The following is a 24,858-nucleotide window of genomic DNA, read 5'->3' as shown; positions in this document are numbered from 1 at the left end:
TGCGTGAACAGATCTGGCAGAGAGCCCTTGGCCATATCACAGTCAAGCTCTCTGGCATTAGTTCACCTGTTAGCTCTGGACCCCTGGGTATTGTAGTTAAAGAGGTACTCTGGAACGATTAACCAGGCCGGGTGTGACCTCAGGAAGCTCAGCCCGTCTTAGCCTTGGGTTGTTGTTAACTTCTCTATGGACATTGGTTGCTTATGGAAGTTTGATACTTTTAGTCACTGCACTACATTAGCACGGCGTGATTGTACAGTGTTCCCATAGCATCTTAGCAAGAAGCAGTACGAGTGCAGTATTGAAAGGGAATGTACTTGGTTACTAACATATACGGGAATGAGTACTGCATTGCTAGCGGTGCTACAGTATGTAGATGCACGAATAAGTCGACGCTTCAGTCAAAGTAACCTGAGAATCCTGTAGCGAATGCCCGCTTATATAGCCAGATGCCCCGCCCATTCTGGCAGGCTTTGGCAGGCATTGGCGATCTTCGTCGCCATAGGCTCGTGAAGCTCCGCTGCCGAGCCATTGGTTCATTTTTAATACACTGCACAAACCAATGGCCGTGCAGTTTCACTGCGTGAATGAATGGCCATGCAGTTTCACTGCGTGAATGAAAAAAGGCTTCAGTTCAGGAGAAAAAGGCTTTCCCATAGTCCTCGATCCCATATCTTTTTGCATGTGTTTTCTTTAGTTGCAGCGCATTGAGCTCTCTCAGCCACTGTTGGCCTCACACAGTCAGTGATATGTACAGTGATGAAATTGAGCACAAATGGGTTTTAAATGAACAGGTAAATCTTTTCTAATGTATTAACCTAATCCATGTACAGTTTTGTGGCCAAAAATATTTGTAACAGAGAATTCAGCCAATCAGAGTCAAGTTTTCCAAAGAGCTGTGAGTTCTGAAAAGTTTCTATCACTCATGGACGTTTGGGAATTTTTGATTAACAAGACAGAATATAAAAGGAAGAAGAGTTTTTCGCTTCTTCTTATTCTTTTCTTTTCTGACAGGAACTGAGAGGGATAAAATAACGGATTGGGAGCTCAAATCCTCAGTCGTGTCCGCAGGCAGCCAGCATGCTGCTCTCTTCCTAATAGCATGCTAAGAACAGTAAATGTGGGCTCTTGCTGAAGGATATCAAGTGAAAAGATAGATTTAGTGACAAGAACAGATACTTTTATCTTTCTAACCCCTCTCTCACACACCCATACACACATAAACTGCCTTCAACTATCAATCATTTTGTCTCCCTTAGGTTCAGCATATGTAGTTATTATTAGTGATGATTACCAAGGGATGCATCAATATTAAAGTTTCTGTTTGTTAAGGTTAGTGATTTTAACAATCTCCAAAATTTGGGGTTGGGCTTTTTTAACTGGTGGACTTGTATGAAACCACCAAAACACCCTATCAACTAAATAGTAACACACTGGCAACTGTTCAGAAACCTTAGCAAGTTACAACTACAGAAAACACAAGCAAACAGACAAAAACATGCTAAAACACATATGCTGTGGCAGTATGGAATATAAAGCTGTCACCTCCTGTGATGGTGTGTGTGTATTGCTGTAATCTGACAGTGCGTGTTAGTGTGTGTGTTAGCACTCTTTAATAAAGCCTCAGTGTGTATTAAATGTGGCCTCAGCATAAGACTGATCCTCTATCCCAGCAGCCAGCATCTGGATATGTTACGAGTGATTTTTGCAGCTAAGCTCAGAGAGGGGGTGGTGGGGTGGGTATGGGTGGTTCAGACACATAATGATGTAGTGTGCTATGCCACCTGGTGGGTATTCACTAGGGCAAAGAGATGAGGAATACAAAGGAGTGGGCATCTTATGTAAGAAGAAGAATAAACTCCCTATGAAAAATCCCTTCTGTCTCTTCATGGCTGCCACCTTTATACAGTTGTGCAGGCAATTGATAGTCATAAAATTATTAAGATGAATGATTTTCCTTTAATTTTATTCATTTATGTGTTCATGCCAGGTACGGATGCTTCACAGGGTAGAATGACATTATAAATCATATTATAAATATGAACATTAATAAAAAAACATACCCTCATAGGTATATAGACACCCTAGCACTACACCCATAAGACCAAAAAACAAGGCCAGTCAAATTCCAGACTCGTATCATTTACTCATAAACTACATATCTTCCTTTGGAGTTTTTTGGAATTCCATGATCTCGGAGTGTGTATTGACAATATGTATACTGTACCCGTGAATCATCTAGGATGGCCAAGTATAAACATCTCAAATCTATAAAAATGTGCATTCTGTGGAATTTTTATATTCACTTAAAATTAGGGATGCACCATTACTTGTATCTGTATTGGGCCCGATACTGTGCTCATGTACTTGTTCTGAATAAAATGATTTGATACCAAAAATCAAATCCCTCCCAGCATGTTTACAGTGTTTGTGCTCACAGAAACAAATGCTGAACAAACAGCAGAACAAACAAAGAACAGAAAGGAGATATCGAAGATTAAGGATTATTGAGGATGTAAATTTATATAACTGATGTAATATTAAACACAATTCAATATGTGTGTGAGTTGTTAAACGAAGCATGCTGGTTAAGCACACAACGACACAGATGCATCGTTTCAAGTGCACATTTTTTTTCTCACAAATCGTTTGTAGTCAAACTGGTCATTTATATCAGTACGTGCGTACACTTGAACAACTCCGGTATTCTCCGTGGTGATGAATCAAAATGCCTCTGATTGGACATTGCATTCATAAACTCAACAGAAAGTGTCTGAATAGTTATAATGTTTTGTTTGTTATTTTTTGCAATACTCGATAATGTCAAATCTATGGAAGCCCGTTTCTGCCACTAAATAAAAAATAAAAAAAGGTAATGGCAACTTTTTTATCTCACAATTCTGACATTTTTTTTCTAATAATTGTGTGATACAAACTCGCAATTCTGTTTTTTTGTCTCAGAATTCAATTGCGACTTAAAAATTCATAATTGTGAGATATAATTTCGCAATTGCGAGACCTAAAGTCACAATTCTGAGAAATAAAGGGAGAACTGCGAGATATAAACTAAGTTTATATCTCAAAATTCTGACTTTATAAATTCTGAGAAAACATCAGTCCCCCGAAACCCCCCCGCCTTCAACATTGGATATTAACGCGCAATTAACATCTCTCAATTGCGAGAAAAAAGTCAGAATTGTGAGTTTATATCTCGCAGTTCTGACTTTATGACTGAAAGTTAGTTTTTATATCACAATTCTGTGAAAAAAAGTCAGAATTGTGAGATACAAAGTCGCAATAACCTTTTTTACATTTTTATTCAGTGGCGAAAACGGGCTTCCATACAAATCGCACATGGATAAAACAACAATTACAATATTATCGCAGACGAGTCGTGTACCACTGTCTTTTTGGCTAATTTGTGCAAAACCACTTGCTAAATTGTCAAAGCTTAATTTTAACCACCCATGCAACAATGCAAGTATTTACCTTACCTCCACATCCTTGCGAAGGTTTGATGTTGAGATTTTATAAGCTGCTAGTTTGGTCTCCCTAGGCAAACACAGCTTACACTGCATAATAGAGCTTAAATATGGCCAGGGGTTCAATTTATTTCCTTTGAGTTGAGCTTCAGCAGAATATGACGGGGTTTCCTTTTCAGATGGGTCTGCACCACTAACACCTGTCTTGTCCGTCTCCATCTTTCTTTTGATTTTAGCACCAGTTTGTTCTCCTGCCCATTATTTACTCAGTAATTCATGTGTTTTAAAATGTCGCAAAATACAATACTTCAAATAAAATATACTTAAGTAAAAATAAAATTCCAGATTTAAAAAAATTATTTTAAAAAGTAGAAGTACACAATAAAGCTACTCAATTACAGTAATGCGAGTAAATGTAATTACTTACTTTCTACCTTTGGTTGTAAATAAAGTTCTGTCATAAAAACTCATGGAGAGTTTTAGCAAGGCAATATTCATGGCAATGTTAATGTGTTTGGTCTTAGAGGAATAGATCTGGAAAGCAAAAAATGCATCACTGATCTGAAGCCATCTCCATTCATGTCACCCATCCGCATTCGTTAAAGTGTAGTTCCCGTGATCGCAAAAGCCCGGCTAGGTTTGTATTGGTGAGGCTTTCTCCAAACTGGCCAAATACAAACGAGACAGCGGTAAATGTAAGATGCTAAAATGAAATGTGGAAACATATGCCGCGATTCCTATTCCACAGAGAGCACGTGCAGACAGGAGTTAACGCACCAGCTTGCTTGGTGGCAGAACAGTGAGCTCGCTCGCATCCGGTGTAGACAGGGTGTATTTAATGTTATTAATTCATAATATATATGTATATATATATATATATATATATATATATATATATATATATATATATATATATATAGTTTCATGTATAATTTTTATATATATACTTGATATAAATTATATATATAAAAACACCGCGCCACTGATGGCAGTTGGTCCATTACCACCACGGTGGTAAAAATCTGCCACCGTCACAGCCCTACATATAACATATGGAATTAACCCCCATATATACAAACCCGATTCCAAAAATGTTGGGACACTGTACAAATTGTGAATAAAAACAGAATGCAATGATGTGGAAGTTTAAAATTTCAATATTTTATTCAGAATACAACATAGATGACATATCAAATGTTTTAACTGAGAAAATATATCATTTTAAGGGAAAAATAAGTTGATTTTACATTTCATGGCATGAACACATCTCCAAAAAGTTGGGACAAGGCCATATTTACCACTGTGTGGCATCCCCTCTTCTTTTTATAACAGTCTGCAAACGTCTGAGGACTGAAGAGACAAGTTGTTCAAGTTTAGGAATAGTAATGTTGTCCCATTCTTGTCTAATACAGGCTTCTAATTGCTCAACTTTCTTAGGTCTTCTTTGTCGCATCTTCCTCTTTATGATGCGCCAAATGTTTTCTATGGGTGAAAGATCTGGACTGCAGGCTGGCCATTTCAGTACCCGGATCCTACTTCTACGCAGCTGTGATGTTGTAATTGATGCAGTATGTGGTCTGGCATTGTCATGTTGGAAAATGCAAGGTCTTCCCTGAAAGAGACGACGTCTGGATGGGAGAATATGTTGTTCTAGAACTTGGATATACCTTTCAGCATTGATGGTGCCTTTCCAGATGTGTAAGCTGCCCATGCCACACGCACTCATGCAACCCCGTACCATCAGAGATGCAGGTATCTGAACTGAGCGCTGATAACAACTTGAGTTGTCCTTGTCCTCTTTAGTCCGGGTGACATGGCGTCCCAGTTTTCCAAAAAGAACTTCAAATTTTGTTTCGTCTGACCACAGAACAGTTTTCCACTTTGCCACAGTCCATTTTAAATGAGCCTTGGCCCAGAGAAAACGCCTGACCTTCTGGATCATGTTTAGATATGGCTTCTTTTTTGACCTATAGAGTTTTAGCCTGCAACGGTGAATGGCACGGTGGATTGTGTTCACCGATAATTTTTTCTGGAAGTATTCCTGAGCTCATGTTGTGATTTCCATTACAGTAGCATTCCTGTATGTAATGCAGTGCTGTCTAAGGGCCCGAAGATCACGGGCATCCAGTATGGTTTTCTGGCCTTGACCCTTACTCACAGAGATTGTTCCAAATTCTCAGAAACTTTGGATGATATTATGAACTGTAGATGATGATAACTTCAAACTCTTTGCAATTTTTCTCTGAGAAACTCCTTTCTGATATTGTTCCACTATTTTTCGCCACAGCATTGGGGGAATTGGTGATCCTCTGCCCATCTTGACTTCTGAGAGACACTGCCACTCTGAGAGGCTCTTTTTATACCCAATTGTGTTGCCAATTGACCTAATAAGTTGCAAATTGGTCCTCCAGCTGTTCCTTATATGTACATTTAACTTTTCCGGCCTCTTATTGCTACTTGTACCAACTTTTTTGGAATGTGTAGCCCTCATGAAACCCAAAATGAGATGATATTTGGCATGACATTTCAAAATGTCTCACTTTCACCATTTGATACGTTATCTATATTCTATTGTGAATAAAATATAAGTTTATGAGATTTGTAAATTATTCCATTCCTTTTTTACTCACAATTTGTACAGTGTCCCAATTTTTTTGGAATCGGGTTTGTAACATACTTTATACAGATTTATACAGGTGGAGCTGGGGAAGGAGGAGGGTATTTGAAGCATGTGCCATCTAGAGTTTCATGACAGAAATTTGTATTTAAATGTAGTGCTTCTGTGCATGCACTTAACTACAGCACACACTTCATTCAGATTAAAACTAAATCAAATATCCAAGTAAAAACATTAACTGGTGTATGCTTTCCGTATTACGAATGATTTCCTATATCCTTACAACATCATGTGAAACAACATCCTTAAGTCTCCATGTGACTATGGTACCACTGCACTGGAGAACCTCTAAAAAACACTGGAATGATAAAATGTATAGAAAAATAGGTATTAATATTAAAATCAAAACTGAAAGTATCGCTATCAGACTATATTCAAATGGATATTATTGGGCAAGTAAAGTATACAGTAATTGCAGTTATGTCAATTAATCACGATCTATGATCCGATTATGAAATAAGTGGCAGGTTGTGCAGTATTATGTAATAGGCAGCAGGCCTGCTTCTGTTTTATTTGCAGGACCACTGGTGTCACGTCAGTGCGTGTGAGTATGTGACATGTGAGTAGACCCTCAAGCTCTGGCTGTGGAAAGAAAATAGGTCAGGGAAAAATGTTTAATGTCTGTTACCCACAAGAGAGAGGGAAAGAGCACTTACAGCTGGAAATACAGCCCACCCACTCCATCCTAATGTGACACGACAGAATGAGTCAATTAGAGCGGGAATGACCATGCAGATGAGTAATGAAATGAAAAGAGAACACTAGAGGATTTATTCAGTCTAATCTTTTTAAACACTCTGTTGTCACGATTAATGTGGTCATCTGGGACGTGCTCTCACCCACATGCATTCACTTTAAGTTTGCTCTTTATAAAGAGTTTCTCTTTGTATTTTCAACTCTGTGATATGTAATGTTTACTGTGCATTGTATGATTAGATGTGGGATTTTCCTGGCCCATTCTCAGGAAAAAAAACTTTTGTTGTTTGAAAAACTTACTAGTGAACTAATTTTCCTACGACAGGCAAAAAGTACAAGAGCCTGATGGCCATAGACCATTGTGTAAAAATATCAGACAATAACAGAAAACATAACATTGTTCAAAGTCAAGTTAATACCGTCAATAGTCAATGTTGAGTTTATAGTCAATAATGTCAATACAGTTTTGTTTTTGTTCCAAAACTATATTGAACTATTAAGTATAATAAGGCTAATATCAATGTAATAAATAGTGCAATATGATTGTAAGAAAAATTTGTTTACACTTTATTTTACCCTTGTTACAGTATTATTATACATTAATAAACTACATGTACTTACTGTATGGTTAAGGTTTGGAATAGGGTTTGAGTTAGGGTTACTTGCATGCAATTATGCAAAATTTGTTATAATAGGAAGTAATGTACATGTAACAAGTGTAACAAGGACACCTTGAAATAAAGTGTTACCAAAAAAAGTTACCTTTTGTTTAAACCATGTGGTCAGAAAGAGTCTGATGGCATTAAAATAATGTCAAGTCAAGTCACCTTTATTTATATAGTGCTTTTAACAATACAGATTGTGTCAAAGCAACTGAACAACATTAATTAGGAACATTATTAATTATGATTATTTTAAAGGGGATTGCCACAGTATAACAAAAATGGAACGACAAAGACAAATTATTAATTTTCACAAACCATTGTAGATATATGGGGATATTTCAATTAATAATAAAATTAAGAAAATAAATGCTTCAAATTAAATATTTATAAATAAAATGAAAAAGATTTTGTGTTTGAAATAATGTGACAACATTTTCCGAATTTTTTTTTTCATCATGTAATTTTGAAACTTCTGTTTACAGACCATACTCCAACAAGCGGACGTAAAAATAATGACAGTGTCAGTGTCGTGTTGCGTCTGTCATTACCAATCAAAATGTGTGTTTATTTAAATGCAACTTGTGGACTTTTACATGCTCCAATCCAATCTGTGCATTTTCTACATATTTTACTAGGTGGCTAATGCATATGAATTCGTATGAATTAGCACACCTAACCCTGCCCCTAAACCTACCCTCATACAAGTCATGCAAAATCGTGATTTACAGTGCATATACATTTATGAGCACGTGCCCTCCCTGTGATCGAACTCATGATCACATAATTGCATACTGTCGTATAACGCGATGCTCTACCAACTGAGCTATATGAAACCCAAATTTTGGCACAGATAAAAGAGTACAAAGCATTAATATGAAAGTGCCCTTTTGCCGATAGGGGCGCAGTTGTAGTATACGCTCTGATGGGTTGAATTTAAGGATTTGGACAAACGACCTATACGGGCGTATTGGTTGGAGGACATCTTGTCTGTTTATTGATGCATTTTATTTGCTGAAAAATTTTCCATATAGCAGACTGTATTTTCTGACTTTGTATGTTGAATAGCCCACAGCATTAAAAGTAGCTGAGGGAAGCTGAATATAAACAGCAGTAAATGGCATTATCTTTACTTGTCCCTGTGAATCAGAGCCTGGTGGTCATGTTTTGTCATGCAGGTTGTTCTGTGATGATACACGCCTGTCCTGCCTCTGACATGTCAGATAATCAAACATTGAGATGCGGCACTTAACAGAGGGACTTCACTCCACTCTCATTGATTATCCCACCCTGTCAAACTCCTGTCACACTCAATCCCACGCCACCACTCACTTCAGCCTTCTGTGATCCTTCAAATGCTCTGACCAATCCAAGCACACCTGGGCTGATGGAGGAGTAGGTGAAGAAATAAGGTGCCATGCTCTGTCATTACAGTCAAGGACGTATTCAGTCAAGTCAAGTTAGTCCACAGATTTTCCTTACAGCACACCATGGCAGTTTGTGATCAAAAAGTGGTGTCATTCTGGAGTTGGGGCAGTTCGCTTCACAAGGCTCTGTGTTGAATGGCTGCATACATCCAAATTTGAGGAATTTTGACAGAAGACATGTTGCAAGTATCATGTTTTCACCTAAAATGAAACTGCGTGTTGCAGAAGATTAAAAAAAAAAAAGATTCTTAAAATGAAAATGCACTAGTGTAAATGTAGCCTAAGTTTCCAACAACTCATTCAGTCTTTGAGGTTGGAACATTTGCATTAGAATAGAGTGCGAATATAAACACGAGGCTGTAAAAATGGACTAGTAAGTAGAGTTTTTCTGTTCAGCAAGACATGTAAAAGCTTAAAAAACATGAGTGGGGTATTGCTGATTTATTTTTATGCTGTAAAGTAAAATGTGATAATATCTTCAGCTTGTCACAGACCTTATTTGAGGCATTTAACCCCATTCTAAAAAGTAAATAAATAAATAAATAAAGTTTTTATTATTTTATTTTTTATTATTTTTTATTATTTTTTATTATATTATGAGAATAAAGTCTTAATATTATAAATTAGGCAATACTGTTTTTTATGCGTTCTGATGTTCCTTCACTTCACAGAACTTTTTGGTAAGGGGTAGGTTTTATCATTTGACATTATGTCAAAAAGAGTATTGTAACCATAAATAAAGGCATTTTTAGACAAATGGTCCCTCAGAACCTGAATGCATCTGTCAGGTCAAGGTGAACTGAATCTCCGTAGATGGCTCCCCACCCCATCCCTCAAAAAACACAGCGGCTAGCAATTTCCCCCCACTGGGATGTGACTCACTTGTTCTCCTCTGGAATTACGGCCCAGAAACAGCACTGTCATTTACCGTCAAATTACCCTCCAGGGTGTGTCTTCCTCCCCTCTCTAGTGTCAGCACATGGTCATTACAGGCCCAGGAGGAGCTGTTCACTCAAGAGCAGTCACATCTATGTTTAGCCCCTCACACACTCTGAAAACGCTCTCTGGATTTCATTCACAGCTCATCCTGAGCACATGACACTCGTCTGTCTTATCCAGATAGGGTGTTCATGATGCAGAGCAAAATATGACGTTAAGGAAAATGAATTAAATTACTTACTTAATAACTTAAATTACTCACCCCAATGTCATCAAAAACATACCTTTTTTTCTTCTGAGGAACACACAAGGAGATGGTTAGCAGAATGTTAACGCAGCTCATTCCCATACAGTGAAAACATGCAGGAGCTTGTTAAGATCCAAAAAGCACTATAAAATAGTGGCCTGTAAGACACTTTAAGACACTATGCACTATAGGTTACACTTTATTACAATAGTCCACTTGCTATGTAACTTTGCAACTACATGTCAACTAGCAGTCATTAGAAAATGTGTAAACTAATAACTGCTAATACAGTACTTTATTTTGATGCTCCAAACAGACATTCTACTGACTATAAGTAACTCTGAAAGTACATGTTGACATATTCTACTAACCCTAATCATATCCTACTAAGCTAATTTACCAATACTCTAAAAAGAGTTATTAGACAATTAACTTATAGTTAGTAGATGGTCTTAAGTGGACATACAGTATTTTGTGAGAGGAATGATAAAAAGGACACCTTTTTTTTCCTGGCTGTGTGGTCTTGGTGGTGTCAACAGAAAATAAGAATAAATATATTTTATGAATATTTTTTAATTAATTATCTGTAGAATAAGATGCACTGATGAATTGCACTATAACACTAGAAAAGTATTTAAAATTAAAATAGGGTCTGTTACTTTAAATATGGAAGTGTGTTTCTTTTCCTTTTACTTATTTCAGACAACCACAAAAAAGACCTTTTCTTTTGTTAGAATATCAAAATATCAAGGAATAAACTTTATTTTATTATTTACAGGGTCTCTGCGCGATTTTTAAAATGAAATGTATGGCTTATTATGAAACTTAAGACCTGCACAAATAAAATTAATACCATATGAGCGTGATAGGGCAAAGTTAAACTGTAAGTTCAGATACAGGTTTTCAAAAAAAAAAAAAAAAAAAAAGTATTATAAAATGAAAAAAACCCCCCATCACATTTCAGTCTTTAAACCTTTAAAAAGGGGATAAGTCAAACGTATAACAGATAAAAAATATATCTTCTTAGTTGTTTATATTTTTAGAAAGCACATTAGCTTCTTGTCGATCCACCAGTCTGCATTTACAGCTCGTAAAAAAACACTTTGGTCTGAACAAAAACAGCAGATGGGCTTATTAAAAATGCAAATTCATTCTCTGCACGCAGGTGGCACTTTTGGAATGGCAGAAATAAAGACGTAATGGCTGTACACAAAGCAGTGCTGCGCTCATAAACACTACTTTCAGGCATTATAAATAAGCAAGATGAAATAAAACTGCAATCAAAACTTTTCTGAAGACAGTCAATTCCTTCATAGATGCATTTATATAAAAACACTCATGTTGCATTTTTACTTTGAAACAAAGACAATCATTTAGACTTTTTAAACCCAAATTTTGACTTTTTATTTCCTTATATTTTACTAAAATACTAATCTTCTAAGCTAAATTTCAGACTTAACTGAACTATGGCCTAATCCTAGCTTAGTCTAAGCCCTGTCTGTGAAACCAGGCCTAAAACTTTTAAGGACCCACGGGAACCCTGTATTTATGAAAGCCCAACAGGCTGGACAGTGATACGTTTAGCCTGGAAGAAAATATGCAAATTTTGCTGACCCTGCATTAGAAACATTGTCAGATAAATAACATCCACACTCTCACTATTTACTGCAAACTTCAAACTATGATTCAGAAAGACACATCTCCGAGATACTAACATGCTGGAGGGAGATACACAGGATCTGAATGGTCTGCTCGGTTGCCTTGGTAGCAGCCGGGTACCACTGGGTTGCCTTGAGAAATCAGTGGCCAGTTCACCCACGCATGGAGCAGGACACTCTCTCTCTCTCTCTCTCTCTCTCTCTCTCTCTCTCTCTCTCTCTCTTTCTCTCTCTCTCACTTTTTTTTTTATATATATCTCTCTCTCTCTTTCTCTCTCTCTCACCAGTACATGGCAAATAAAATAGAAATTTTCCCAGAGGGTCTACAGAGACGGGGGAAAAGTGTCTTTGCTGACATCACAAGCATCATTTCCTGCTGAGCAGCACACTTCTGTGAGCGTCATTGCATTGTTCCTGCTGGGGTTATTTGCCACCCTTCGCAGGCCTGTCATGTTTCCAGTTTGCTTGCCTTGCTGCTGTGATACAGTTTCTAGAGTTTCTGAAATGATTGATGTACTTACCAAGTGAAACCTGCTTTATTGAGTTACCTACCTAGACAGGAGTTTCGTCACCATAGGCACTCCCAACACAAAGCCAGTCAGCAAAACTACTGCTGTAAAAGTCTGCAATCACAGAATGCACAGAATGCAGAACGCAAACAGACAAAGATTTCAAGATGGTTTACAGAGTCAAGTCACATTTATTAATATAGCACTTTATACAATACATATTGTTTAAAGAAGCTTAAATAAGAGTGTTAATATCTACTAACCATTTTCAATGGTTATGAAACAAATTCAGTGTCATCGTAAAGCAGCTCCACAGAAGACAACGGTGTCATTATTCATCTCAATTTAGTTCAGTGTTAATTCAGCTTATTTCAACAACAGTCGTAAATATTGCAACGTCCATCACATATGAAACAAACTCAGTTCAGCTAGGAGCTCTATGGAAGACAAATGTGTCATTATTCGTTCAAGCTCAGTGCTGATTTAGTTTAGTTCAAAGGAACTGAGGGTGCAGGGAAAGGTTGATTATACAATTGTATTTCCTTCAATAGTAAGTCTCAGTCTGAAATATCCATTACTTTCTTCCATTAAAACCCTTGGGAAAATGTAAGTATACTAGTATACTTTTAAAAAGAGTTCTTATTACAGGAAATAATGTACTTACCAAATAAGGATATATGGTCACACTTTAGTATAGGTACTAATTTTCACTGTTAACTAGTTGTTTATTAGCATGCCTATTAATAATAACATATTGGCCATTTATTAGTTCTTATAAAGCACATATCCTTCATGACCATATTCTACATCCCTAATCCTACCCAATACCTAAATTTAACAACTACCAATAAGCAGCAAGTTAGGAGTTTACTGAGGAAAAAGTCATAGTTAATGGTTTGTTAATGGTTGTTGTCTTTTTGCAAAACATTTATTTGCTGATGAATACCATTAACAAAAATCAGCAGGTTACATAAAATCAGGACTCGATAAAGAGCTGTTTGTGTGCAAAGTATAGCTGCACACTTCTGGATAAATTGAGAATTTTTGGAGGTTGTAGTTCTCTCACAATTCTGAAGATAACAAATATAATCAAATACATTTTTAACAGCCCTTTTTCGCCACCTAAAAAAAAATTGGAATCAAATTCCAAGTATCCAATTCTGAAGAAAACAAATATTAGACAACTAAACAAAATCTCATGGAATTCATGAATGATTCAATGACACGCTCAAGATTTCTTGTTTCATTACTGGATGAATCAGTGTATTTTGAATAAATCTTTTGAATGAATTTTTGAATGATTATATGATTCGTTAAATTTTTTATTAGATTCTGGAATTGGAATTGATTTTCAATTCCCAACCCTAGTTAAAACGTACTGGCAAATGTACCGACAATCATTTAAAGCAAACTAAAATATATTCAAATCTTATTTCTATTGAAATATGTCATGTATTTAAATATATTTGTAATTGCACAGCTGTAATGATGAAGTTGTTAATACGCTAAAAATATAAATAATAACTTTAAATGCTTAATAACACACTAGAGTTAAAGGGATAGTTCACACAAAAATGAAAATTCATTCATTAATTACTCACCCTCATGTCGTTCCAAACCCGTAAGACATCTTTGGAACACAAACTAAGATATGTTTGATGAAGTCTGCTGCATCTGAACAACTGAAATGTTCCCAGGTCCAGAAACGTAGCAAGGACATTGGTAAAATCGTCCATGTGACATCAGGGGCTCAACCGTAATTTTACGAAGCTATGAGAATACTTGTTGTGCTCAAAGAAAACAAAAATATTGACATTATTGACATGGCTGTGTATTAACAGCCATGAAGTATACTCTTATAAAGTGGACTTTTTCATTAATATTACATTATCTGCAAGAAAAGTTTTTTTTTTTTTATATATAACTTTGAGGTACTCTACAAGCACACATTCAGTACAATAAGGCTCTGATCTTTTTCTCAGGGCCATCACACATTCAGTACAATAAGGCTCTGATCTTTTTCTGAGGGCCATATATGTATATTTATTTATTTATTTATTTATTTGTTTATATTTGATCAACTTTTAAATCAGAAACATACTATTTTAGACAATTATGCCAAATTTTATATATATATATATATATATATATATATATATATATATATTACACTACAAGCACACATTCAGTACAATAAGGCTCTGATCTTTTTCTGAGGGCCTATTGTAAAGGTAACAAACCAGCGGTGACATTATCTTCAAATGTCTGTATTACCCTGAATGTGTTACTATTTAGGTGCAGTAAGTAATGTTGCCCAGTTAACATTAGCTTTCAGTAAATTGATCAGAAAAATATTTTCAAACTATTATACTGTCATGACTATAGGTAATAGCCATTCCCTAATGATTTGCACTGTTGAGCGCTATAAAACCTCTTATAAAAATGCTGAAAATGTGTTGCGTAATAGTGTTAGGAAGATATGTATTACAGTCTAACGAGAGACAACATTGCACGAAATGGAGCTTAGCTAGAAGTGTTGTGTTCACACTGGTGTAAAGTATGTTCTTAAATGTCACACTTAACTTCTGTTGGTTTGGTTTGGCCTACTTTGGAGAAAAATACACCTTAAATCAGCCTAAGCTGGATTGCTGGTCTTAACAGGTCTCCCAGTTGGTTTGCTGCTTTATAGGTTTTGAGCAAACTAAGTAAACTAAGAACAGCAAACCATTTATTAATTTATTTAGAAAAGCATAGTGCGTTTCAGATTAGTCACTTCATAAGGCCTGTGTGTGAAAGTGTGTGTGTGTCCATGACTTTGTATTATCTGTATAACACTATCAGTGCTCTCTGATAACTTTCACTGCTTATTTTAGCTCAGGCCTGGCGGCTCTTTCAGTCTCGTGCTAAATAATCAGTCTGTTCAGAATAAAGGAGATCTGCATCACGCCGGTAAAGAGTCTGCTCGCGTTATAGGCACACTGGTAACCTGTCAGTCTGTTGCCATGACGGTGTAGTTACACGGGTATAGAGTAACTGCAGGATATGTAAACAACAGAGCGTGTCAGTTTCTCACTGCCAGACTATAACAGGATTGTTCTTCAGCCCCATGAAAGTTTGAGGAGAATTTGACACACAGAAATGGAGTAGGACTTATGTGCCTGTTCTTGTCGGACAGCCTGTGAGATGTGTGTTGTATGAGAGAAAGCAGTAACTCTAGCCTTTGTGTGTGTGTGTGTTCAGTTGAGAGTAAAGTTCTTATCATGTGACCTCATAGACAATAATGTCTGAACATTACTGCCTCCCTCCCTCTAACTTTCTCACTTGCTCTGTTCCAGAACTCAGTGAGCTGCATTTTTATGCATCATAGGTATTCCCACCCTCAATGTTATTCCAAAAAGGGGACAGCGAAATTGAAAAAAGTAAAAAATGATATAGGTGATATACTGTCTTGATATCATTGTGATAATAATGAAGTTCTTTTAAAAAAAAAGGATCAATTAAGATTCACTGCTTATACATATTTAAATTATGTTTGTCCACCAAATCAAAGTTGTGGTGCGAAAGGAGAGGAAATTATTTATTTGTTTTGCATTCTTTTATTTGCAGTTTTCCTCAGATGTGCAATTATAATGTTAGTGAGATTTGTTTTTTTTTACAATAAATGGTCATAATTTTGAGATAATTGAACATTTTTAACCCTGTTTTTAGTCCTCTGTTTTATAATCCTGTTAAAAGTAAACTAAAGATTTTGCCTGAGTGAGATTAACTCTGGCTCATCCAAGCATTAAAGCCTCTCACAGACTGAACTGAGCAAGTGATAGGTAGATATTGTTGCAGTGCGCTGTAAGCCGCTTTGTGTAATGGGTCTGTTTATATTTTGCCTGGTTGAGTGGAGAAAACAAAGCTTGTACTGATTAATTAGTAGACACCTGATGAAGCACCATCTGCCAAGCTAACTGGAGCCTTTCTAGCTAGTCCTAAATCTATCCTGGATTTCCATTCCAGTACTGGCTGGTTTATGGTGCTCAGTGCTGGTCCAACTGTTGTTCAGTCAATTCCTTTCAATATTTACACAAGCTTGCTAAAGAATCTATACTGTCTATCATCGCAGCAGGATTTGCCTGAAATCCAGCACAACTCTTCTCAATGGGAGTCCTCCTCTCAGCTTCTCAGAGTGGCGAGGTTATTGTCAATGTAATGTAATATTCTAGTTTCGTCTGCGTTTTTATTTATTTTTTTATTTACTTTATTACTTGAACTTGCTAACACAGTGCTGAAATTTATCCTCCACTTTAAAGTAACTGCCACAAAAGCTACACCTTCTTTGGATCATTGCTGCAACACTAACATGTGTAACAGTGTTTTTATATACCACTTAAGGTGATATACTGTATATTCAAGCATAATCTCCTTTTAAAATTTACTAAACCCATTGCATGAGTACTTCGCTCACAAAAAAAATGCCACAATTGGTGGCCCTTCATGCAGCAGTGCTGTCTAAAGGAAAGATTTGCATCAGTTGACTGCCACATGTCTGCATGGATATTCAAGATCCTGAAAACTAACTTCTAGGATACATTTTATTTTACAGGACATGTACCTACAATGCACTTACCAAAGAAAGTACTGGATAATATAAGGTAACAAAACGGGTTAATGTTAGGTTTAGGGGAAGGTTCAGAGTTAGTACCAAGTTATTACACAGTTATTGTAATGTAGTGAGTGCTACTGACTTTTACCATCTGCTTTTATTCTGAGAAAGTGCATAAGCAAAGACAAGATAACTTAAATTTGTGCTTGCTATTTGTCTTGATATTAATTTTTATCTGTCAAACCTCATGAAACCTCATAGCTGGTTTCATAGTAGATTGTAGATCTATTCACATTGCAAGCAAATGTGCATTGAAATCTGTTGTTTTTGTTTCTCTTCCAAATTTTGCTCTTAGGTTTTGCCCTTAACCAGGTGTACATCTCATCTAGTTCACCTCACCCCTTGAGCAGTATTGATATCACAGCTGATATTGTTTATCCTCGTTGGCACAGCCGCCTTTGCTTGGCCGAGACTTGCAGTCTAATAGAGGCAAAGTCCTGGCATATCTTGTCTCACGTGTAGGCGGAATAATATTACACCAAAACCAAACACCTGAAACAAATGGGGCATTCCCCTGAAAGGAACAAATGGTCTATTCCAGAATGCTATTGATGTTCTTGGAAACTATTTGAAGTGCAAAGTTCAGATCATTTGTCCTTCACTATTTTATATTAACTGAAGTGAAGGCTCCAGATTTCTCCATCACTTAGTTTGTTAGTTGGCTGACGGTTTAGGCTTTTATTTAGCTAAAAGGTTTCACACAGGATTGTTTAGACTTATTAAAGCTCAGACAAAGTGCCCTCTAACTCTGCCCAGGCTCATTTTGTGTGTCATGGCTTCACCTGGTGTCTTGTTTAAGGTTATTACCGTTGAGAAAATCCAGTTGCCAGCTGGGCGGGTTCCAAGTGTTAGGACCTTCGTGCTACAGTGTCCATTGTGGCACATTCAGTGTTACTGACACTTCAGCTGGTATTTACAAATATACAAATATTTGCTCTCTGGTGCTCCGAAATGGACGTAAGAAGCATCTTCACTGCACATGATCGCTAGTTAAATTATACTGCAGTCATGTTCTGTCAGAGTAATCTAAAATAAAATAATTTCCCTTCCGAGAAATTCATGTGAATGTGAAAGCTCTGATAATACAAATCCAACACATTTTTTAATGTTGTTTTCACATACTGACTTAAAAGCACATCTCGGGAAAAGAGACTATCCGTAAAGCATGTGAATGCAGCAATAACTTGCTCTGATGGCAGCAGGTAGCCTGCTATTAGCTAGCTACATTAAACGTGCTTAAATTAAAATGCCTAAAGCTAAACTTTCCTTGTAATGACTTGCAATGAGACACTTTTCTAAACTATCTGTCCACCAAAAAAGAACATTATAACCTGTTTTTACTTCATAACATCAGTCAAATGTTTTAAATAACTTCATTTTCTGATCTGATGTGGCTTCTTATCACAGAATGAGGCCGAGACTGTAAAAAAGGCTATGTCGATTAGCAGTGGATTATAAATATACATAATTGTATATTTGAAGTACACAAATAAACCACATGTTGTCGCAGTTGAGTGTTTATTGTCTTAATGTTTCGTCATTCAAAGCATTTCTATTTTCTTTTTATTCAGCTACAGCCATAGCAACGGTTTTGTTCATATTAGGCAATTCCTGGAGCGTCATGAGTTCTATTGCCTCTATGATGCATATGTGTAGTTTCTGCATGAGGACGCCCTCTGGCGTCCAGTATGAATGGATTATAGTTGGATTAGGTGGCTGAGGTTTTTTTGTGAATTTGTTATAAACAAATTGGTGTGTTTTGTATTTACTTATATTTATATATTTACAATATATATATTTAAACTTTTAATATATTGTTAAATTTAAAGATTTATTTATTTATAATTATTATTAAAAAAAAGCTGTTCTTTTAGTGTCATCCAGCATCATTTTGTGGCTCTTTTTTTAAAGTGTCAGATCAGGCACAGTTTAGGAACCGGTACTGTTTTAAATGTATTGATTTGGAATCAGTATCATAAAACCCAAAGGATACCCAACCCTATCTAAACATGATAACTACTTTCTCTGTGTCAGCGGCAGCACGAACACATATTTGAATGTACTTTGTCAAAGTTTTAATAGACACAGGCGAATCACTGTCATTTACAAATAAGATTGTGTGAGTGATTGAATCGAGATCACAATCTTTTAACGATTACCCAAGCAGCTGGCTCCAGAATTGCACAAAGTGATGGATAACACAACTGAATTATACTCAAGTAGCTTCAGCTTCTGAGCTTCCACAGCTTCACTTCCCTGCATAATGTCCACCCACACAGATATGGATTGTCCTTGTGTGTTTTATAAGAGGGATTATCATGCAGCTGTTTGACATCTCCATCCCTTAGTGACATAAATGCAGCTGCATGCATGCTGTGAAGAGGACTGATTCACACCTGCGCATATCTGCTGAGCTCCACATTTCAGTACCTGGGACATCTGGGATGCAAGACTAATGAATTCCCCATGTGGTATTGACAGCTAACTCACTGGTCTCATGCTTGTATTTTCATCCTTGTCCTCAAGATGGCATTTGAATGAAACTATGACCTACTGATGGTTTCCAGCAGCAAATGTTACGCTTACATGATGCTGCTGGATAAATGGTTTCCGCTAAGCGCTTGAGCAAGTGTCTGAATTGCAACAGCATCTCCAGTGTTAAAACACTTCCATATTCCCTTTATCATATTACAATGTTAGTGAATAAACAAGATAATAACAGTGCCCCTAAATTAAGACCCAGCCCTGAGACTTGCTAAAGATGTCTCAGTGATTGTCTTCCTGTGTGTGGACAGTGTCAGTGGAGTGTCAGGAAGAGGAAGCTGGGTGGGTGGCAGTGTTTTGGAAGATGCAAGTTGACAGCGTTAATGAACTCATGGGGAAATTAGAGAAACACACAGCAGGACACAAACTGTGCTGTCTCATATAAACACACTTTTGCCATTCAATCAATCAATGTTGTCCCTGACAGTGTTGTTGACAATACTGAGTGTTGATGGCTTTTGGTTATACCATATGAACATCTGGCTATGGACAACAGGTCTGTTCAAAACCCTTGTGAATATCCTTCCTAGTCAGCAATTTTAGGCATCATAGGCATGCTTCTGACAGGAAGGTAGGAAGAAAAATTAGTTTTCAAAGATTCTTTCTTTTGCTAACCAAATGCTCTTTTAAAACTGGTGATGGGATTTTACTGACTCTCTCATTCGATGTCATTCATTAAAAATTAGTGTTATTTTGTTAAGTATATAAATGATTACTTTACCTCCCGAGTCGTTTATTTGTTACATATGACAGGGTTCATGAATGACCCATCACTGATTGACCCATGAGTGACCCATCACTAATGAAATATATTGTTGAGTATGCATTTTGTGTGTGTTTCTTCTTCTGTACAGCGTTCCAAATCAGTCACTTATGGAGTTTCATTTTTGTTATGATGTTGCCAGAAGCTAGCAGTCTATCCAGGCAGCAGACAGTGAAGTAGCTAACTAAAGTTTGGCTTATGTTACTGGCCAAAACAGTGTTTTCCCCACTAGTGTCCCCACAAGGATAGTGATTTGGTCCCCATGAGGAAAACAGCTTATGAATCATACAGAATGAATTTTTTGTGTGTGCATGTCTGTGTGTTCCATGTTTATCATGTAGCCAATAATCTCTGGCTAATGATCAGACTGGTGAGTTTGTGACCGTGAGATCCACGTAAAACAGCCGATGCAAGACAGTGACATACTGTAGATTCCTAATGAACCAGTAAAATATAAAATAAAGAGTTAATTAGAATAATCAAATGTCAGAAGGAGAATAATTAGAAATGGAAAAACAACCAATTTGCATTTTAATCTAAATTCGATGCAGGTCATAATAAAATGGAATTTGATTCAGAATTTGATTTAAATTAAATTACTTTGCACACCAAAAAGACTGGACATGCAGGAAACCTTCAGCCACCATTGGATTCCTTCATGGGGCCAATTGACCCTTCGCAGTGAGCTTGATTAACAATTTCAGTGGACTTGAACTTTAAAAATCAAGTGTATTAATGTTTTTCCACGGTTGAAATGAAATCCCTTCTGATGTTCATTCATGTTTCTATTTTGATTTAAGTAAAAATGAAAAGATGATCGGTTCACGTGCCACTTTAACTGAGGCAGTACAGTGATCTGTCACAGCACATTAAAGAGCCACAAAATTGTATTTATTATTTGAATTTCTTAAAGAAATGACACAATTTGAAAACTGAGACTGTTTCATACCAAAAATAACCTGCTTTGTCTTATCTGAGGGCGTGCTGTCAGTTTCCTCTTTGTTGAGTTTTTTTTTTTTTTGTGTGTGTTTGAATGGTGTGTAGTGAGAGAGCGGCATGGCTTGTCAGACATAACAGCAGTAACAAAGGGGGGTGGGGGGGGGGGGTTTAATGGGTGGACCTTACACATTATAATACATTTGTCTTCTTAGTTAATCATAGTCAGCATGTGGCATGTTTTCATATTGTCCGATCACTTCATTCATTAATACATGTCTCATAATTGCCATCGCTCACACTCAATCTGTCAGGAAGATGTAACTGGATGAGACACCACACTCAACGCTATAAATCTAAATGACTGGAGCACAATCTAAATTGAAGGGTGGTGTTTGTATGGAGCTGTTGACGGGCTTGGATGGATTGGAGTCATTCCCAGTTCTCCTCTGTTTGTGGGAGGCATGATGTAGCTAATGCCGTTGACATTTAAACAAATCTCCACTCTCAGCTGTGTGTCATACAACAGATCAGCACAAGAGAACCTTCCAGCAACCTGTGAGGCCTTTTACTCTAGCAATATTTATATTTCCACTTCACTGTTTATATCAGGAGAAAGATGTCATTCATCAAGGTTTAATCAGGGCAGGCGTTAACATTCATTGATTTATTCCATTTCTCACAATATTGCATTGATATTTAAGATCTATGCTATTTGCTATGAATATACTAGGAATTGTCTTTAACTATACATTGTTATATACAACAGTCTTTGAAAGAACTTGCTCAGAAGAATTATTCTGAATGTACAGCATAGGAATAAACACGTTTAAAAACTGTTTTCTCCACTGAACCCATTAAATCCATCACTTCCACTATTTTCGAAAACAACATATATTGTGAACAAGAACCTGTTCTCAATTCTCCTAGTATCATTGGCACTATGAATGTAATGCTGCATCAAAGCAACCTTAAACTCTGCCATTGTCAGTGAATGTCTGGCCACACTTTATTTTAAGGTCCAATTCTCGCTATTAACAAAACTTTAACTATGACGTTTTATTAATAGAATGTACTAATAAACAGCCATTATGTTAATAATAGGCATGATGATAAGCAATAGTTAATAGTGAGAATTGGTCCCTATGCTGAAATGTTACCAAATGTCTTGTTTCTTTTGTTTTGAGCCATAATAATAGTGAGCTATTTATGATAATGTGATTTAATTCAGTCGTGACATTATTCCTTTTTCTCTGATGCACAACATTCTGAAACTAAACCACTATTGATTAAATATGGCTCAGGTACAGAAACCTTGGAATGGATTTCCCCAAAGCTTCAGTAGGCTACAGCGCACAGATTGATGGGGAAATTGTTTGATTTTGGAAAGCGTTTGCTCATGGGAGCAGTTCTACAAATACGATGCAGCATTTGTGTCTCCTTCAGGACTCTTAGAGCAATGTTTCATCTGAAAGAGAGTCAGAATGAGTATGGCTGTAAATCCATTATTAAACTATAAAGGATGTTTTTAAAATGTGTTTATGAATAGCTGATAAGGAGAGAGAGCCGCTGCCTGCTGTAGCAATTTACAGATCTATCAGAATAGATATTACATATAACCATCCATCCATTCATTCTTCAAACTGCTTGTCCTCTGCTGGTTTGAATCACATCTTTTTTTATTACTCACTGTTTAACTGAATGATAACTTGGAAATATAAAGAGATGTTAACTTAATTCAGAATTTTTTGAATGCTTTGGTTTATTTTATTCAATATATCTATTAATATTTAAATAAAGGTCTGTGTTAATTAATAAATAATGAAACTGGTATCTAGAATCGCAAAATTGCAATGGTGTTACTTTTGATCAGTGTGAATTTGATGTGACAATAGCACACACAAACTATGTTGTGATGTATGTATTGGTTTGATATTGATTTGAATATGAAACAAATGAGTTTATGCTTTTTAATCTAATTTCCCCTTTCTTCTCATCCACAGTGTGCTGTTTTGTGGTCCACAAAAGGTGCCATGAGTTTGTGACATTCTCCTGTCCAGGGGCCGACAAGGGCCCTGACACAGATGTGAGTAAATGCTTGTATTTCTCTTTCTTACACACACACACACACAAACACACACACACACACACACACACACACACACACACACACACACACACACACACACACACACACACACACACACACACACACACACACACACACACACACACACACACACACACACACACACACTCAAACACTCTTTCTTTATTAAAGAGCTGTGTTTGTTAAGATACATGTCTATTCAAGTTGTTCTGTGAAGGTGTGCTTGCTTTAAAACTATTGTGTTCACTAAGAATTCAGCATAATGCTGAACAAAACCATCTTCTCTTCTCTATCCTCCTCCTGCTGTGGGGATGTGTGTGTGTGTGTTTGTGTGTCTGCTCTGAGGACAGCTGCTTGCGGTTTGCTGTAGATGAGCCCCGGGGGCCAGTAGTGGTCAAATATGACCTGTTGGCCCCTGCATGTCCCCTGAGTGCTGCTTACTCAGACATCCAGAGAAACCCACACAAAACCAGCTATGTGTGTTTTATTTTAACTCTTCACTAGATTAGCCTCGCATTAGCATCTAAACCACATCAGGAAGAAGCTTATGAGAGGTTTACATGCTTGTTGTGGTTGTTTTAATGGGTCCAAATTGCAGCCAAGATTGAAAGTACAGGGATGAATGAGTTCAGGAAGTATGCTCATCATGACAGCTGCAAGACTAACAACACAATCCTTTCTGACTTTTGCCACTTAAGCAAGAAATGCCTTTACCTTAATCAACAGTACATTTGTGTATCATTCATTATTTTTAAACTTTCTCCTTTTCCTTGGATTGTTGTATAATTTAAATTGATAGTTCACTCCAGAATTAAAATGATCATCATTTATTCATCCTTATGTCATTCTTAAAGTTGTGTGACTTTCATTTTTTTTTTCTGTGAAATACAAAAGGAGAAATTATGTGACCATGCAGGTTGCTCTTTTCCATACACTGAAAACTTATACTTAAGCCCGATTGAAATAGAATAAAATATGGATCAATGTCAAAAGATTACTTAATCAATGATGTAGGTCAACATCATATATTTACCATAAATAGAAGCTAAATTAGCTATAATATGAAAGTAGAATTAAATAGACATTGACTAGCAGAATGTTTTTTGTCTTCATTTTCTAATTTACTTTACTTACTTTATACAGATTTATAGATCTAATTATAATGTTTAGTGTGATGATCTGTTTAAAATATGCATCATATTTCCAAAACAAAAGAAAAATTAAAAATATGCATCATATTTTCAAAACAACTATTGTTTCTTTTCAATAATTTTAACAGTCATTAAAGTTAGCCAGAATGTGTTCTGCACATCAACACTTTGATGTCAAGCGAAGATACTACTGAAAATACTACTGTTTCTTTTAATTGTTTCTGTGGGACTGTTTTTCTTTTCTTACACTTCTGCCATTCTGGAGTGAAAGTGACTCGGCAGTCCACTAGATTCTTGCTGTCGCTATGGCAAATATCAGCTGCTTTGTTTAAAAAAAAAAAAACATACATTAAAGCTGAAATACAGCCTGAATGATGACAACAATAGCATACAATCACTAAACTAG

The 24,858-nt window shown here is 36.5% G+C and overlaps 1 protein-coding gene across 2 annotated transcripts in view; it reads left to right on the top strand.

The window, feature by feature from the left end:
* Positions 1-24,858, top strand: part of LOC109078077 (protein kinase C alpha type-like) — a 146,678-nt gene that overhangs the window by 30,144 nt on the left and 91,676 nt on the right. For both annotated transcript variants that reach the window (XM_019093384.2, XM_019093382.2), the window contains exon 3: positions 23,195-23,277. The gene's annotated coding sequence lies outside the window, so the exon portion shown is untranslated. The remainder of the gene's footprint in view (positions 1-23,194; positions 23,278-24,858) is intronic.

The sequence above is a fragment of the Cyprinus carpio genome, chromosome B3 (genome assembly GCF_018340385.1).
Source record: "Cyprinus carpio isolate SPL01 chromosome B3, ASM1834038v1, whole genome shotgun sequence".
In the NCBI taxonomy this organism is placed as follows: Eukaryota; Metazoa; Chordata; class Actinopteri; order Cypriniformes; family Cyprinidae; genus Cyprinus; species Cyprinus carpio.
The sequence above is the reverse complement of the archived record's forward strand: the minus strand, read 5'-3'. Positions and strand labels throughout refer to the sequence as shown.